Source organism: Aythya ferina, assembly GCF_964211825.1.
Source record: "Aythya ferina genome assembly, chromosome: 2".
NCBI classification, from domain to species: Eukaryota; Metazoa; Chordata; class Aves; order Anseriformes; family Anatidae; genus Aythya; species Aythya ferina.
The window spans coordinates 1765578-1784851 of NC_140297.1; the positions used below are offsets into that span (position 1 = coordinate 1765578).

A 19274-nucleotide genomic window follows, 5' to 3' on the forward strand; every position below is an offset into this window, starting at 1 on the left:
GTTATGCCCTTATCTCCTGGGTTTAAGATTCCCAGCTCACCACTTCCTCAAGAGAAGCTAAACTGCAGAAAAGCTCAGCCTCTCTTCCACCATTTCACTGTAAACCTCACCTCCAGTTTCCTGACGCAATTCCTGTTATACTATTTTACTTTGCTCCTCAGACCATCTCTCCAGCTCACTTGAGACATCATGCATTCAAATCCTGTTTAATCTAAGTTCTTCCTTATGTCCATACCATCACCAAAACTGCTCACTTTAGTTGTCAAAACTTCTTGGTCTTATTATTCTTAGTAGGTTCTTTTTTTGGATGGTGAAGGTGGGACCTAATATTACACACTTTTAAAATATATGTATACATTTGCTGATTTAATGACAACATTTCAGGATCATTGAAATGGGGTTACTTCCCCAAACATTCATCAGTTCATGGTCTAACCCAAAGCTACCAGCACCTCAGTGAAAGGCACTGAAAGATGTGGTCCTCCACAATAAATCTCATGACACCGGGCAAGTATAAGTCACAACTCTGTTTTATTTCTCTGCATCTCCATGCCATTTTATTATAGTCTGTCTTTGCCCATCTTCTAAGGCTACCCTGTAAAACCTTCCAGGAGTTGTGCCTCATTGCCTGTGGTGTCTGAAGCTTACCGTTATAGCATAACCATTCCAGGTGGTTGGACTGTCGTGAATACTCCCTTACAGCAGCGCCATACTACAGAGAGGTTATAGTTACACATATTACTGTAGTTTTAGAACAGATGTGCCTTACAGCTCTCCTTAGTCCTTGAGGGCTGAAATCTCATTGCACAGAAATTGTCTTCATTAGTGCAAACCAATAAGCTATTCAGGATGCAGCAAGCAAATGCTCTGTTTGATACCACTGCTGCAGGACTTGGCTTTTGAAGGCAGAAAGGCCACTCACCGTGCTTGGTGAAAAGGCACATGCATCTCTTGGTTTGCTCTACACAACCCCTTTCTTCATTTCTGCTTGCACACCTGAGCCCCGTCAGTATTCCCAGCACACTGCAGGTTGCTCAAGTGGAGGAGGGAGGGAGGGAGAGGTGCTTTCAGGCCATGACTGCTCATTCCTCAGGCTGCATCCCTGGGGTGCACTGAGGGCTATTCTCCCTTGCCTGTCACATTTCCCTTGCCTCCTCCCCCTGTCCTTCCCCCCCAGTCTCAATTCTGAGCCCTATGCAAGCGGTACATGCATGTGGAGAACACATTAAAACCATCTGTGAAGCTGCTTGGCAGCTGGATAAATGCAAACATGGTCTCGAGGTGTTTATCTAGGGGTATGGAATATAAATCAGACCGACTTCTTCTGGCACCATGCGAGGCACCAGGGAGACCACATTTGGAATACGGTGTGCAATTGTGGTCACTCTATTACGGGAAGGACATTTGGTGGATTGGAAACAGGCATGGAGGAGCAACCGAAAAAATGACCCAGCATTTTGGGACAGGAGGAGGAGAAAGGGAGGCTTGGAGGGACAGTGGCTCTGCAGAGGTTGTTTGGTGCTGCAGACATGTTCCAGACCTGGCTGTCAGAGCATGTGTGTGTGTGTGTTTGTCTATGTATAGATGTGCCAGTGCCTATGTGTGCAGAAGGGTGTCTGCCCTGTGTCAGTGTGTGCATCCACAAAGACCCGGTGGTGTGCATGGGCAGCGTGAGTGGGAGGAGAGGTGAAGGTTGGATGTAAATCCCCAGAGACCTTTGCTGGTCTTCATTGGGTAGAACACCTCTTGCATGCTTAGTCCTAGAGGAAACGGACTTCAAAGGGGAGAGATGTGTGGGGCTAGGGCCTACTTCTTGTCACACCATGTCTTTCCTCTCCCTCAGGCAGAATGGGAAAACTACAAGCTTATGAATGCTACCAGACAACTGCTAACAGGACACAGATCTGGAGGGATGGCCGCCCCGTCATCACTAGCCCATTTCCCATGCTGCCTGTCCCCTGCCAATCCAAAACTCAAACTGCCACCTTCAGCAGCCTCTGTGGTAGCACCCAACATGACAGCACTGGCCCTGCTTAGCCAAAGCAACCTCCTTTCCTCATTCAGCTGTGTGCAGTTCTTCCAAAACCCTCTAAATCTCCGTCTGCAAGCTGATAGTGCTGGTCTTATAAATCATTAAAAATAACTGTAGAAATAAGTGCAGTAACAAGTACTGAACTGCAGCTGTTTCTGTGTATTGTTATTTACCCCTCTCCATGCACACATGGACCATTTACTCCTATCATAACTCCTGATACTTGATCCTCCTGTGCATTGCAAGACCTATAACTCTGCTAAGAAGACATTTTTCAGTGGGAATGGAAGGCTTTGGCCCATAAACATCTGCAGGTAGAGGCCAACTCTCAATATTTCTTCTCTTGCTAGCTATAACTCAGGCATGAGCACAAGCTAGCTGTGAAGAGCTACAAGCCCTTGCTAGCCATCACAGCCTGCTGACTTGAATAGCTGTAGCAGAGGGTTGGGGTGGGAGAACACATCTCTCCATAGGTCTTCTGTTCTCTTTTGACCTATTCCAGAACAGACACAATGAGAAACCCAGTCTTGACCAAGACTCACTGATTATACCTATACCACTCCATCCAGAAGACCATAGCCTGTTTTCATGCCCTGTAAGCCCAGCATGGCTCATATCCATTTGAAATCCTCATTTTGCATACCCAAGAAGAACAGTGTTGTATGTGCTGCCATATGGAAAATTCTTCTGGCTGATGTTAGTCTGTAAATAGTGTCCACAGGGGCAGTGAAGGTTGTCCCAGGTTGAAACTGCGTGGGGAGCATGCTAAAAGGGGATGGCGAGGTTGTCTGGGGGGCAACATTTGTACCACAGCTGTGGTCCAGACTCGCTGAGCTGTGAGGACTGAGAGTCCACAGACAGGGAGAAGCTAAAAGAGCAGGAGGAGATGTGAGGTTTATGGAGGTCTGGGGTGTTCAGGCAAATCTTGAGTGCCCTGAATGCTTTTATATCCCTTGGCTTCAAGGGCACCTGAGGCTGCTCCCTACCTCTGAGGACACCCTGGCAGGATGGATGACCAGGGATAGGGCTTGAGCCTCTGGGAAGAGAGCCAAGAGCAGATTCTGAGCTTCTGCAAGCCCAGAGATTTCCTGGGCTTGGGCATGGGTCCTTTAGGGACAATGGAGCAATAAACTCAGGCAGGCAATCCACATACCTTGGGTAAAAACACACGGCTTCTCAACTAAAAATAACCCCTCTCCCTAGCAAATAGGTTTATTTATTAAAAAAACAAGCCATTTTGAGGCAAGCTGCAACACCTAGGACTCCGAGAAAGGACTGCCGATGGCCTTTGCTAATAACAGGTTTGTGTAAAAATCTCTCTTCCCCCACAAAATGTCCCATCTCCTCTTCCAAACCAGGGAAAGACAGACTTTTAATTCATGGGAGAAAAAAAAATCAGGTCTGATGGCTTATGGCTGGGAATTTCACTTCATCCCCTTCCAGGTTTAACTTTGGGGTGGCATCAGGCTGCCCACCATGGCTGAAATCTAATATTTATGTACGTAGATGAGAAATTTTAGGGTTTCCTGTTCTTTCTGAAAGGCTTTCATCTAGAAACTAAATTTAAAGAAAAAAAAAAAATGGGGGAGAAAAAAGAGAGAAAAGAAGAAAGGAAGCCAAATGCTTGTGGGGACAGATTTTTTTTTCTTTTTTCCTTTTTTTGTTGTTGTTGTTGTTTTGTTTTTAATTTTCTGGGTATCTGTTAGCTAAAAGTGGCAGACGAGAAACATATCCTGAGGCAGGGCTGTGCAGAAGCACGCTGGACTGGCAGAGGTCCACACGAGGCTGTGCCCATGTCAGCCCCATTCAGCAGGGGTCCACAGCAAGTCCTCAAGCTCAGAGATATTCCTGGGGGGGGGGTGAGCTGGGGAAGAGGGCACTGCCGATGTGGTCTGTGCTAGGAGGGAAAGGGGGGGACTCACCCTCTACTAGTTAGCTTAAAACGAATGAAAGGTAACATTTTTAGGGGGAAAATAAAGAAATTTGAAGATTTTACAGATAAATAGTGTTTTGTTACTGTTGAAGGAAGTTTATATTATCTCTTTCTTTTTAAACCTTTGTTTGCTAAGTCTTTCCTTTGGACCATCAACCTTGCTTGCACTCACATGAGAAATAGCCACATGTTCCCACTCTCCAGAAATCCCCGTTGAATCCGTGCTTCACCCTGATGCTTCTTGGTCCCTGCCACTGTCAGAATGGGGGTTAGACATGGATCTGGTTAAATTGCATCAAATTGAACAAGGCACTGCTGAGCCATGGCAGCAGATAATATATTTGAATACTCCAGTTGACAGCTATTTGCCTGGTCTATCAGGGCATGGGCCAAGGATCAAAGGAAAATTGAAACTAAGACAGATGTTGAACATCCCTTCCAGCCTTCAGAAGTCTCCTTCCAATGAACATCTCCTTCCAGCCTCTACAAGAAGGGTGAACACCACTGCTCTCCATGCACCTGCCAACCATTTCCTTTTTTCACAACATCCAGTCCAAATTTTAGGCATGCTAGCTGGGGTTTTAGAGCCATTTTTAGTAGCTGGAGCCACGTTGGATCAGGCCCGGCACAAAGATGACGCCAATGCTGGCCAGGAAGGAAGAACAACGCAACCACTCACTGGCCACTTGGATAGGAGCCGCCCTGGAAACTGCTGCTCTTTGGCACCACACCACAAGGCACACGGCACTTATTAACCGTCATGCAGGCTAAGAAATAAAACTATGGATTTAATAAAAAAGAGCCAGTAAAACCAGCAAAGGGGAAAGGACAACATGGATCGGCCTGGAGACCAACATCTTCCTGCTTCCAGAAGTCAGACAGGAGTGATTTGAGATGCTCCTCTCTTCTGAGCTTGCTGCTTCCCAGGGAAGAGCTAATGAAGTCCATGCACAGGCAGGATCACATTTTGCAGTCAAAGAGCCAGTGCTGGTTTGTGTCTCCAGCCCAAATCCAAGCCTGAACGGGAGGAGTGGTGCACAGAAACCTGCTCCTCAATCTCATGGGGCAAGCAGTGGTTCTGGACTCACAGATCCCTCCTGCAGTGCATTTTCTTCACTTGCATTAATCTACATAGACATTTCTAGCCTGTTATTAACAGGCAAACACATTAGGAGTGGGTAGCTGCAAGGTGAAAAAGAGATCAGCAGATAACAGCCCCAAATCAAACTTTGTGGCTCAGCTGAGCTACTTCCTCATTTCTCCACAGATCTCTCTGAAATTCTGGTTGTTATTATTATTATTATATTTAAACATTGGTTGCCTGCTAACAATTTATCACATTAGTCTGAATGAAGATTAGTTAGGGAAAAAAAAGTTGCAGTGCTGAACTGTGAGAGAAAGCAATGAATCTGAGACAAATCAATGCCCTCACTAAACTGAATGGGAATTTGCCAGTTCATACCAGGTGAAGAACTAGCCTGTGAAATGCACTCAGCAATGAGACGGGGAAAAGAGGAAGAGAATCCAGGTACCCGTTGCACTGCAGGAAATTTCAGATGTGCTTTCCTCATTTCAAAACAAAACCAGAGGCTTTACGGCAAGAATGATGACGAGAGTTTTGAGTTTCAGTCAAGTGGGATATATCCAAAGATTTTCGGTGGTTTCTGTCCACCTGGATTTGAATCCTTGGAGCCTCACCTTGAATTCCAGGACAAAAGGAAATGTGGTTTGTGGCTTGTGCCCTGGCTGAAGAGTAAGGAGATGAGAACCCAAATCTTGGCTCTGCCACAGGCTCTCCTTTGAGATGGGAGGTGAGGCGTTGAATATCCCTGTGCGTCAGCTCTCAAGAATGAGGACAGCAGCCCTACCAAGCTTTCGTGCCAGCTTACGTGATATTTCTTTCTATCAAAAAGAAGAAAAAAAAAGTAAAAAATAAAAATAAAAATCAAGGTGTCCCAGATTCTCTCCCTGCTTCTGAAAACACAGACCATTGAGTATTATAGAATGGAATAAATAATGACAGCATGCTGCAATTGCACCCAGGCAGGAGAATGATCCAGACAGCAGTCTGCCAGGTGGTAGCTGGCAACTTCTGATGAAGAGGGATAGGTGAGTATCTGGGGTGATGGTGGGATGGGATGTGACAGCACAGATTGGATGCACACACTGCTTGATGTGCAGTGGGGCCACTCGGGTGCAATTAGAGCAGGCAACAAGAGATAAATCATCTTGGGCTTCCAAAACATCAGAGGCTTAGCAGGCAGTGCTCAGTGCAACACAGCTTACTCCAGTAGTTCTAATTCCTGGCTCTGCTTCTCGCCCTATGACAGCCTTCTTGTTTATGGGGTTGTGTGATGAACCAGACCAGGAAGCTGATTCAGCTGAAAAACAAACTTTCTCCAAAACAGCTCTTTCTCAACTTGATCAGTTGCCCCACTTGGCCCTGCTCAAACTTCCATGCTAAAGGAATCCAAAATAGTAAATGAAGTCATGCTTTCTGTAGTAAGAAAACTGGCATGCACACGGGTCCTTACCATCTCTGTCACCACAGCTCATCTGTTAGCCAAGGATATAAACTTGTGCTGAAATCACTCATCATAGAATCATTACGGTTGGAATAGACCTTCAAGATCACCTGGTCCAACCATCACCACTACTACCAATGTCACCCACTAAACCTTGGTAGGGAGATGCCCTGTAGGACCACTCAAGACATGGCATGCAGTTAGGAGTGGCTGGGACTGCTTTTTCTCCTTGTCTGAGAGGGGAGATATTAAAACACCCCTGACACCTCCCAGGTAAGCTCATCTTAGAGAGTTACATTCAGTCCAGCTCAAATCTAGGTATGCACTTGATGTGTTGGTGAGATTAGATCTGCAGGATGAGGTCCTCAAAAAGCTCGCTGGAGAAGCAGAGGCTGTCTGCAGAAGTGCTCACCCCATGGCTCAGGGAGCTGCAGGAGAAGGTATAGGAGCTAACTCTGCGTGCCTGTGGCAATGGGTGCTTCTCTCGAGGTCTTCTGAAGCTGTTCCACCAGCCATAATGCTGAGCATGGAGGGGTGCCGGACAAAACTCTGCAGCAGGGATGTGAGATGCATCAGCAGTCTTTGCTAGTTGCAGAGCCCAACTGAATATGCTGTACGAAGAAGCTCTAAAACAGCTACTGGGTCAAAGGCCTCTTTTCCTATGACCCTTGTGGTTTAGAGCATCCCTGCAGAGAAGGGACTCTTGGGTCCAAATCTGCTCCTCATTGACTCGGGCCAGGGATTTTATGCTGTAACTTTCTCCTTTCCCAAACATTCACGTCACGGGGCTGTCACTGGGATGTCCCGCAGCTGGAGCTGAAGTCTGTGGCACAGGCAGGTCATAAAGCTGGGCAGATCATAAAGCTTAGATCCAACTCCTGCTCCAAGGCCTTTTTTGATACTTTCAGACAGAGTGAAGTGGAACTAATAGAAGAGATTTCAGTCTCCTTTTACACCTTTCACATGCCAGGCAGTGATGCATTGTTCCTGGGAGGCAGTGAGTTAGGTTCAGATTCCTTCAAGCAGAGCTCAGCATAGTCTTTTCCCCTCATGTGTGACTCTTTAAGTGAAAAATGGCTGAAGAAATTTTGTCCTTTGACAACTGTGCTTTCCTTATGACCCCCAAAACAGATGAATTACCCAGACCTTCCCTTCCCTCTCCAGCTCTGCATCTGCAGCATTTTAGCTTGGCCATCATCAGTCCTCAGTTACTTGAGTCCTGATGACTGCAGGAAGGAAACAATCTCTCAAAGGGGCATCAGTGTCACTACTTTGTAATTTTAAGTCCCCTGGGCAGGACTAATAATTGAAATGCTTGTTGGAAAGGATTTTTGAACATCTCTTGTCCAGCCTTCAGCCCAGTGTTAAGTGGTTCATCTAAATAGCAATCCTATATGTGATCTGTTATCCATATCTGGAGACAGTTGGGACACAGATGTCACCCAAAGGTGCTCTCCATCTACCAGCTCTAAAAGTAGCTCAGGATACTCAATCTTATTAGTAATCTATTATTTAATTCTGCATTTATTTAATTATTATTTAATTCTGTGAACACTTTGGCTCAAATTTGTAACATCCTCTGGCAGTAAAAGCTTTTGATTTATGGACATAAAAATAGTGGCACATTGGTGATGTGTTCTGCCATTATTATTACACAGATGATTACATGGCACAGAGATCTTCCTGAGCAGATCTGCCTGCACATCACATGCTTTACTTCCAAGAAAAAGCATGTCTTGCTGAATGCACTGCGAAGTATAATTGTCCCCTACCACTAAAAGTCTAGAGACAAGACAGAGAGGGGACCAGGTGGAGTGGCAATATGAGAACAGTCCTTGTGCCACCCAAACTGAATACCTGGAGCAGTACCACAGAAGAGTGCCTGAAGTGCTCACCCAGGACCCATATTGCTCCAAGTCTCAACCATTTTGCACACAGATATTCTGCAGCTGAGGATTAGTACATTTAATTTTGAAAACTGTTGCCTTTTCCAAATTGCTTTCTTTTGCATCTGTGGTGAGGAAAGATGCAAAGGGATTAAGCCCTCCATCTGGCTGAGAAGTGCACAGCCTCGTACGTCCTTGGGTGAGCAGCACAAATAGAAACCAGACCCCAGTTTCCATATCTTCAAAGGAGGAAAGGACTGGGCCTAACCACTATTCACACTGAGCTATGTGCGGAGACTGAGCTTGTGAGCCTTAGCCAAGAGATTTGATCATGTAGATTACAGCCTTTTGTTCTACCACCCCTCAGCCTACAAGAGGGCCAAAATCTATCCATTCCTTCACACTCCTGGAGCATGTAGGGGTGGGAAAACCACAAAAATAGACTTTGAATTTTTCTGTTCACAAATATCCTGTAACATTATCATTTCATGTGTTCAAGGGTGTCTGTAGCCTAAAATCTCTGGATGGCAGCTCCTCTGCTAAGTGGGAAGTTCTTTTCCAAACAGAAAGCCCTCCATCCTTGACATCCCAGAGGTGGTCTGGCAGCTCACTCCGTGTGAAGCAAAAGTGAGGACCACTGGGGGAGCCACACCGGTGTGGCAGAGTAGGGTTTTTAACAGTATTTTAAGAGAATCTCTTGGGGAAGGCTAAGTAAGGGCTCTTTCTGCCTTTGGGTTAAGGAATCCCTTGCAGATGAGTTTGGTCCAGCTATCTATTACTAATGATTGCATTGAGCCTTTAAAGCCTCGAGTGCACTGCTGTAGGTATCAAGATAACAATTCTTCCTTTTGGCTGTGCTACTTGGAAATGAGCAGAGGTTTCCTATAGAGGATGAAGCAAAAACCCAAGTTTTATTGCCTAAGCAGCTCAGGATAACTTTTTCCAAGGCCAGGACTCAGCATGAGTCCATGAGATGTCTAAATGTCACTGGATTAGATCCCTCTCTGCTGCAGTCAAAGGAAGAGCTAATGCTGGTCTCACGGTTGAAGAGTGAGGTCTTAAAGCAGGACCAAGGGCGTGCTTACAAACCTCTGTGATGGGATTATTTTCTTCTACCAAAGTGACTGTGGTAAAGAGCCCAAAGCCTGCTTGTTGGTTACACACAATCACCATCTCCCCAGCCCTACCAAGACTGCTGATGTCCGCTAAGAGATCAAGGCAAAATGCTGATGGTCTCCTAGAGAAGGGCTAGAAAATAGGGTGTGACAGCAGGACCAGCTGGTTGATATCACCCTGTCCCGAGGTAGGCAGGTGGTCTGAAGTACAACAGAAGGAAATGCCTTTGCACATATGTTTTTTTAATGAGGTGTTAATTGGGCATTGGGTGAATAGGACAAAGAAGCACAGAGGATGTGGCTTGAGGTTTTGGCTGATGTAAAGCTGGAGGCCTGGAATAAACTGAAAGTTGTGTGGCTTTTTTTTACAGCCCCTTCCTGTGATTTCCAACAGGAGAGAGACACCAGGTGGGCAGGCAGCTCTGCTCCAAATCACAGCTGGCTTTGGGGAGTTTTTCTGGGCTGGTGATGCAGTCTCCAAGTATTTCTGCCAGTCCTGGCTACGGAAAGAGAGACATTTGGGATGCTAGGGTGAAAGTAGGAGGTGATCTGCCTCGTCCCCTGCTCTCAGGCAGCAGAGGGAGAGGGGACAGGATGCCCACCCAGGACTAGCTGGGTGGTGCAGGATGTCTCAATATACAGCCCCAGTGCCAATAATTAACACATGTGAGATTGATGAAAGAAACCAATGGGGGATGATTATTTTGCTGCCCACATGAGAGAGCTTTCTCCCTTCCTTCTCCCCCTAGTCCTACATCTGGTAGTAATTTTGCAGCTCAGAATAGAAAGGAAGTAGAAGAGAGGGGCTTAGCCAAGCTTGGGCCCATTTGAGGAGAATAGAGACAATTTGTTCGAGGGAAATAGAAGGGATGGTGGAAGGCTGTTTTGTTTCCCACACCACTTTTGTCCTGCTGCAAAGGTGTACTGGTGAGTGATGCCTCCCATGCATTGCCTGGGCTTTGGGTACAGCAATAAGGGCTGTAAGCCCATGACCATGACTTTCGCATCCTCCAGACCCCTTGAATCTGGCATGTGGAGCAGGAGAAAGAGGATGTGCTGTCTATGCTTTCCAATACCTTGTGATATAAAGTCTTTTTCATAGCTTAACCAGAAAAAAGGAGTCTGGTGGGCTGTCTTCAGCTGCCCCCCTTTTGTACTCCAAGCCGCATCCCTGCAGTCAGGGTTGCTGTGGGAACACTCACCGTGCACCTTGGGCACCTTGGCTTTCAGATGTCGCTCACACTTGGCCTTGGCTTTTAGCAGTAGGAAGATCTGCTCCTCTTTGGTGATGACATCGTCAGCATCCACCTGCAGCGATGGGAGAAATGAGGTTAAACCTCAGCAGGGCACAAGCTTCCTAGACAAGGCAGATGATCTGAATGCACAATCACCATTGCACCAGCAGTTTCTTTCACTAGCCTTGTTCTTCCCATCTCATTTTGCTCACTAATTGGTGTCCAAGCAACACCCCTGAAAGATGCCACATGGAAATATTTGTGTAGAAGGCAAAGGAGGTGCACATTGCAGTTGCACGCAGCAAACACATGCTTGTACATAAAAAGAGAGCAGCTTCTTGGGTGGCACGCCTCAGTTTGCAGCTTGGAGGGACAAGGCTACTACCCAAGGGAAAAAAGTATTCTAGTAAATAACATTAGCACAGCATTTTTAAACACTGATTCCTTTGGGATACAGAAGCATAGCTAAATATAACACGCAGGGTGGCAAGACAATGCTTTGTTTGCTGGCACCCACCTCATGGAAAATACTGCCGGGGACAAGATTTCAAGAGCCTCTTCTCACTTCAAGAATCACAACCTGGCATCATGAATGCAGTGCTATTTACAACCTCTCTCTTAGGTCTTCAGCCCCGTGGAATCAGTTCCTATCAATATCCTTTCTAAATCCAAGAACAAGTACAGAGGGGGCTGCTCTAGGCAAGTCTATGAGCTGACAGCATCTGCCCCCTGACTGAGGGCTTAGGGGAAGGAGGCTGTGAACATCACCCTGGAAGATTTTATTTCTCCCCCTCTATGTTCTGCCTGTGAGGTTTCCAGAGGTCAAGGGACAAGAAGAAGGGAGAGCAGGGAGGATGCTTTACCCAGAAGCTATGTTACCCTCCTCTGTTTGCTGCTTGCTGATACACAGTGATACAAGGCCCTCCAAGGCACTTGCTGGTCACAAAAAACATCTTGCTTCATGAAGCTGGCACATTCCCATCAGGTAGGGCTGGACTCTGGAAGCTGGGGTTACACCCATGGGGTAGGCCTGACCAACAGTGCTTTGGTTATCATGCCATTAAGAGCTTTAATCTAATACAATGTGGCTGCTCTCATTTCCTCATGTGCCTCTTAGGTACTTGGTTTGTGTCCTTCTCAGGCATCTGGGACCAGTCCTCTCATTGCATCCTTTTCCCTAATATTTTTTTTCCTTGTCTAGATTAAACTGTAAAAGCAGTAAGAGCAGAGGCTGCCTTTCTCTGGACTTCTGCAGGACTTAGCACTTGTTCTTAATGGTGTTATTTAATCAAGAATGACTGCTGTACTATTTTATAGAAAACAACAGTTTTATTATTATTATTTTTTAAATTTATAAACCTATATTGACTGTGCTGGTGAGACTGGCTGCAGTAAATCTGTTATGACTATGGCAGCTCTCCACATCTTGATGGATGGAGCAGGTCTAAATGTCAGCGTGTAGTACAGGTAGGCAAAGGAAAGTACGAGACTTTGTGAAGGCAGAAGTGACTCAGAGACCTGTAGGTAGGTTGTGGAGCCTGCCTATGGAGGGTGCTGCCAGTCTCCATCCATCTGAAGCAGGTACTGAAGCTGGGTGGCTATGAAATTTCACTGTACTCCCTCCAAACACTGCTATTCAGAATTAAGGTGCCTTCACTCATTGTAACATAATTCACTTTGGAAAGCAAGATAAACCCGCTGAAGGCCAATCTGTTCTCAAGACTTACTACAAATAACATAATGAAGGTTAATGAAATCCAACTTAGAAGTAAACCCAGGCTCTATTTCACATGTGGTCCTACAGAGGGGAATGGTGAATGCTCAAGCAGCTGATGTGCTAACAGACATGCAGATGGATATCTAGATCTGATAAGGGGATTCCTAGTAAAACAGAAGTTTGTTTTTCATGCCCTTGGAAAAAATCCACACCAAAATCCTCTTTCAGAAGTGGGAGATGATTTCAAAACATTAATATTAATGCAAAATAAAACTATCCTTTTCCAGATGTCTGGCCAGTCCACATTTAAGCCAATATCCAGCATTTAAACTCTTATTGGAAACATAAAACCTTTGGGTCCAATCCTGCTGCCATTTGCAGCTGCATGAATCCTGAACAATTCCATCAAAGCCAGAGGAGTTAGTCTGGATTTATAGTGGTCGAATAGAGCAGAACGTGACCTCAGGCATTTCAAATGATACATGCTTTGTGCACTTCATCCTTAACCACCTTTGGCCATGCTCTGAGAATGGACAGCTCCTTCCCAGCAGGATGTACAACGTCCTGTCCAGGCCAGGCATAGAAAAAAAAATTATTTCCCAGAATTGGAGCTGAGGCACCAAGCTCAGCGCCCAGAGCAGGGTACAATAGCTGGGACAGGGCTCTGAACTGAAGCTGGGTTTTCAGCTTTCCTGAGCCCTGAAACCAGGTCTTATCAGCTTTACACTTCCAAAACTTGTCAGACTACTAAAAATATATATATATATATATCACCTATTTCCTCCCCTCTCCCCAAGCTGATATAAATACTGATATATGTTTAAGCCATGTTTTTGTGTTTCTAGGCAATCTGCTGCAGGTGGCCCTGCTTGAGCAGGGGTCTTAGACCAGATGGCCTCCAGAGATCCCCTCCAACCTCAACCATTTTGTGATTCCCCTGGTTGAGGAAGATGAAACATGCATGTAAACATATACATGAATAAGAACAGAGATTTTCATTGAATCCTCTGCCTTGAAGGGGAGAAGTCTGCCTTTAGAGATGTGGAAAGTTATGTTTCTTATGGCATCCTTCTGGGCAAATTGTGACATGAAAGAGGTTTACACCATGCTGAGTGAAGAACTGGGTGACTGCAGAGCTCAAAGCGTGGTAGCGAATAAGGCTGCTGCTGGGACACTGGGTGATCAACAATGGTGTGAAATGCCTAAAAATGCCTAAATGCCTAAAAAATCTTTATCGTGAGGGTGGTCAGACACAGGCTTCCTAGTGGGGCAGTTGATGCCCCATGACTGTCAGTGTTCAAGAGGTATTTGGATACTGCCCTCAATAATATACTTTTACATTTAGTTAGCCCTGAAGAGGTCAGGAAGTTGGACTAGATGATCTCTGCCAACTAAATTACTATATTAAAAAAAAATAAAAAAAATCTCAAATGCCATTCTTTTGCTGTTTAACTCATGTTAAGCACCTAAGAAGCAAAACTGCTCTGACTGCAGCTGGGACAAGATGGGATGACAGGCTCAGAGCCACATGTACTTTCTCATACTTCACCAAGCTTGATCTCCAGCCCTTGTCCACTCTTTCTGGGACATTTCAGTACATCAGCCCTACTGAAAGCTCTCCAGAAACAGAGAATGAGCAGTATGCTGCCGGATCAGGCACTGAAATGGCTCAGCCTTGGGTGAAGGGCAAACAACCACAGTGGGACAATGTAGAACAGCTTTGGACCTGACAGATGCTGAAGCACCGTTAACTGTTCGGTGCCACTTTTTTTTTTTTTTCCTGTGCACCTGATTTTATTGCTTTGTATCTTCTGATCTTAAGACAATGCCTCACTCTTTGTCTTTCTAGCCTGGCTGTAAGGTTAAAAGAAATCAACAGGAACATTTTCATTTTCATTGCAACACAGGTGCACTCATGAAATGAGACATATTTGGATCAGGCTTGGCAAAGCTTCCTCTTTGACAAACAACCTTGATACCTGATCCAAATATACCATGGGACGGCCTCTCTGAAATCATTAGCAGATGTGTGTACCAGCCTCTTTGAATCTGAATATTCCTAGGCAGAGAAATAAGTGGCTTTGCTTCCAGAGGTGCTGAGGTACAGGCTGCAGGAGCTTTGAACAGGTGGGAACCACTGCTGGCAAAGCGGCCACAGCCTTGGAGTAGATTTGAATTCCTAAGGTTGGGAGAAAGACAGGACTAAATATATGCGTGTGAGAGGTGTCTAAAATACTGAGTAGTGCAGAAAATGGAAAAGATGGCAGCTAGTCACATTTTGCAAAATTTGAGCACAGAGAGGCACAAGATGGAGAGAACACAGCATAAGAGAAACAGAAGAATGATGTATGTAAATTATATGAATAGATTCAAAACAGAACTAGACAAATTAATGAAGGACAAATCCCTCAGTGGCTGTTAAACACCATAGCCTACATGCAAATTCTGATGCAGGGAGGTCTTGAACTGCTGACTGCTGAATGCTGGAAGGTGACAGCCATAAGAGCTCTCTCCTTCTCTAAACATCCTAAGCTGACAGCTCTGGGAACACTCTGTCAGAACAGAAGGTCAACTCAATAAGGCTATTTTTACATTCCTATAGGCCCTCTATTTTTCCAAGGGGAGAGAAACATCCATGCCCTGCTGTGCATCCAGATAGATGAATATACATTTAGGGCATGGTCCAGTGTGGCACACTCAGCATAATCTGCTTTGATTATTCTGTACACCTGCTCTTCAGGACCAGGGAAAGTCAGTTAAGAGAAGATGCCAGAAGTGTTCCTTCCAAGCAAATACTGTAGCCACAACCCATACAGATTTAATTACCCATCTTTTACAAAGAATGTCTGCTACCAGCCTGGAGGCCACCTATTTGTAACCCAGTACTTCTCACCTTCTGATTCTCTAGACAACCATTAGTCAGACAAAAAGAACAAGTACCATACCTTGTAAATACAAAACCTGCCTTGTTAGCTATCTAGACATCCACAACAGCATTTATCTAAGATGCTTATGCAGGGCTCTCCTTATAGTCCTTGGAGATTTAGCTACAGAGATCACCTGAGAGTCATTCCATTGTCAAGCCACCACCTAAAACAAGTCAGATCACCTGTGCCTTTTTTTTTTTCAACAACCATAAAGGGACACGACTCAGAAAATATATCTATTTTATTTTATTTTATTTTATTTTATTTTATTTTATTTTATTTTATTTTATTTTATTTTATTTTATTTTATTTTATTTTATTTTATTTTATTTTATTTTATTTTATTTTATTTTAGAGTCTGAAGCAAAGAGAGCACTTCCTATTCCAGAGTTTTTCCAGGTGGATTGGTGGCATCCTCTCATTTCCTGGTGGTTAGGATCATAGGCTATATTATTGCCTTTTTTTATGTACTGGTTCCATCTGCACAAAGTTTCTTCCACACACTGGACACCGGATGCAAAGAAAATCACTTTTAGAGATTCTCAGAAAACCTTTATTGTAGGGCAATTTTGATTGTTACTTAAGTTTGGTTTGATTTCAGGATGAAGCATGCTTCTTTCATAATACAAAAAGAAGCAAAATACATTAAATACATAAATCAAAACCATCTTTGTAAAACATGTAACTGCCAGAAATTTCCACATGAGGTGGAAGAATTTCCAAATTCCTACTAATCTTATTGGCTTGATAAGAAATGTGGATTCATTTCAGGAACTGGGGACATGGACACTTTGACAACTCAGGATCCCTGGAATGGCTGCCCAAAGTCTTTGAGTCCTTGATTCCAATGCAGGTGATGCAATAGGAACAGCCACAAATCTTTATTTATGAAATACCTGAAATATTAAGAAGTTTGTTGTTTGAGAAACTTTGCTTGTGTTTCCTAAGAATTTAATTGAAACTGTGTCTCATCAAGAAAATCCATTTTTTTTCCTTTCCTATCAGAAAATGATGAAACTTGAGCACTTAGGGAAAAAAAACAAAGTCAATGGTTGAACCAACACTAAAGACAAGTATGGAAAGAAGAGCTCACATCCCTGCCTGATTTATTGAGCTTTATTTTTTCTTTATGACAAGGTGCCCATCTCAGACTTGTATCTTCTCTCTCACAGGCCATTAATTCTTTCTTTTAAGCACTTTCCAAGCCTTGATTCATCACAGAAAGGACCTCAGGCCTAAGTCTCTGCTTACGCCACAGAATTAAAACTTTTGATGACCAATCAATACGCCCCATTGTAACCATAGGTGAGGTTTAGGCTGAGTTGTTAGGGGTGGTTTGAGCCCCGAAAGGGTGCAAATTGCCAAGTTCCAGGGAACAACTTTGATTTTACTTTCAGAGCATCTTGCACAGAATATGATTGCCCTGAAGAGGGAGAGCTTTGGGCAGATGGAGTCTGTAGTAACTGGCCACCTGAGCAGAGCTGACAAGATCTGCAGCTTCAAGGAGAAGAGATTTTCTGGCTTGAGCTCTGGGAGCAAGAAAAGCATCTGAGGGAAGTCAGAAATAGTGTCACAGCTAGGTACAGCTCCCAAATCTAACTGTTGGAAGGATGAGGTCAGTGTGCCCCTGCAGAAGGTAATCACTGCAAAAGATCTGACAGCAAATCCCTTTCCACAAGACTTCCCTAACTTGCTTCAGCATGAATTCCTGCACTGAGCTTACTTGGCACCACAATTATACAAGTTCAAAGGCACAGACAGGCCTGGCAATACATGGGTGGGTGCAGGAGGACAGCTTTGCTCTGCACTCCAACTCTCACAGGCTGGGTGCAGCTGGGTGGGATGGGGTGTCCTCTCTGGCCTTCCCAATCTTGCAAGAAAAATGCATCTGCTACTTTTTCTCAAAGGTTCTCACCTTTTGGCTTCCCAGTGCTGTTTTTATTTTTATTTTTTTTTGTCAGAAAAATTTCCTTGTGGAGAAACAATCTAGGAATGTTTTTTCTCCCCTTTGTTCAGAGAAAGCAGAAATGCAGAGCAGGAGACAGGCCAAGCAGGGAAGGGTGAAATGACAATGCTATCCAGAGCCTGTCAAATCAGTTTTCATTCTTTCTTTCTTTCTTTCTTTTTTTTTCTCTCTCTTTTTTTTTTTTTTTTTTTTTTTTTTTTTTTTCCCTTGCCCCCAGAGGAGGCCATAGGGTAATTATGATAATGTTTTCTGGTATTTCCATTTCATTGGCTGATCTCCCAGCCACTAAAGTAAACCCCAAATCTCAACGGGGAGGTCATATTCATCCTTGTTTATGGGACTCATTTTCAGAAATAACACTATCCTTTTTGTGAAACTTCCCTGGCAGCAGCTCAAAAAATAGCTGAAGGCAAACAGATTCCTTGGTCAGGGTTGAGAGCATCACAGCCGCTGGATGGGCCCAATGCAAGGGGTTGCTGGTGATCACCCTCCTGGTTGGCAGAGCACCAGGTAATTGCCAGTGTGAAGCAGAAAAAGGGTGCAGGTGGTAGGGGGGCATGAGAAGGAAGGGGAAAAGGTAGGTGTGAAAATGAAAGCACCAATGTTGGTGATCTGGAGGCAAAAGAGAGGTCCCAAGGATGCTGGAACAAGGCAGGACAGAGGGCAGCACAGTGGGGATTCAGCTGCCTTTGACATAGCCTTCAGCATGGAGTGAGGCAACCTGGGTCAGCAAGGAGCTCGTGGTGGTGTGGGATCAAAGGCAGGAAGATGTGGCAGCATAAAGGTGGTCAGGAACACAAGGCATTGCATGAGGATGGGGCAAACACTAAGATCCTGTCACCTATTTGTTGTGAAACAAAAACCTTTTTTGTTTCTGCCCTTTTTTTTTTTTTTTTTTTTTTTTTTTCAAATGAATGGGATTTAAGTGAGAAGAGATGGATGCTCTCGGTTCTTGTGTGATCAGGTTTGGATATCTAGTTGTCCCTTCTGTTTTTCCCTACACTTCTGCAAGTATTTGTGCAACCCTGCATTTCCTGGCCACCGGACCCCGCTGATTTACTGAGGTCCAGATGAACCTTGTCAAGTATGGAAGGAACGGGGGTTTGTATATGTTGTCTTGGGGAAAATGTATCTTGTGCAGTCTTTGTTACTGGATCTGCTGCCAGGCCCAAAGCAAAATAGGATATATACAGATATATACTCGTGGATATACAGAGCAGAGTAAATACAGATAAGCAGTGCTTATTCTCCCACAATTTGGGCAACACTGGATTTGCCCATTGCCCAGACACTTTAATTCCCTTTCCTCACTTACTGCTACCTCCATGCATCTTCTCTGACTGCCCACGTTATCATCACCTGAGTATAAAAACGACATAAAAAAACAGCAACAAAACGCACCAGGGGAGAGCAGGGAGTGGGGCTTGCTCTGCCCTGAGGGACTTAGTTAAACTGAATAGGCATTATTTCCAACATTAGGAAAAAAAATGTGGTTTGCAACCTATTTCCTGTCAGGTTAATGCTGGAAAGATTTAAAAATAAATAAAGCTGGAGTGCCAGTTGGCCGGGATGGAGATACAGTAGCAGAAGCAGCAGCGGCACACTCCACTGCCAGCAGCTAATGGCAAAAGCTCTGAGAGAAGAGCTGTGGTTTGCCTGGACACTGGGGTGGCGAGGAAGATGATGGGAGGAAGATCAGGTCCTAGCAGGAGACCCATTGATATCCCTGTCTGGGCTGGGACCAGGCACGGGGCCCTCTTCTTGTCCCTAAGCTCTGCTGTGCCCCATGATGGATGAGCACCCGTCTCTCTCAGCACTCTTCATGGTGCTAGAGTGATAGCAGGAATTCGGATCAGAGGGAATTGGGTGGGTGGGTGCTGAGATGAGCCCTCTGTGCTGCTGTCCTGCTGTGTAAGTGTGTGACTCTCACCCCATCCC

At 44.9% G+C, this 19274-nt stretch overlaps 1 protein-coding gene across 1 annotated transcript in view; it reads right to left on the reverse strand.

Annotated features, from left to right (window-relative positions):
* The window catches only part of PTH1R (parathyroid hormone 1 receptor), a 67635-nt gene extending 52120 nt beyond the window's left edge, over positions 1-15515 (reverse strand). The window contains exons 1-2 of the mRNA XM_084507663.1: positions 15389-15515; positions 10694-10799 (exon numbers count right to left, since the gene is read on the reverse strand). The gene's annotated coding sequence lies outside the window, so the exon portion shown is untranslated. The remainder of the gene's footprint in view (positions 1-10693; positions 10800-15388) is intronic.
* Between the last annotated feature and the right edge of the window lie 3759 nt (positions 15516-19274).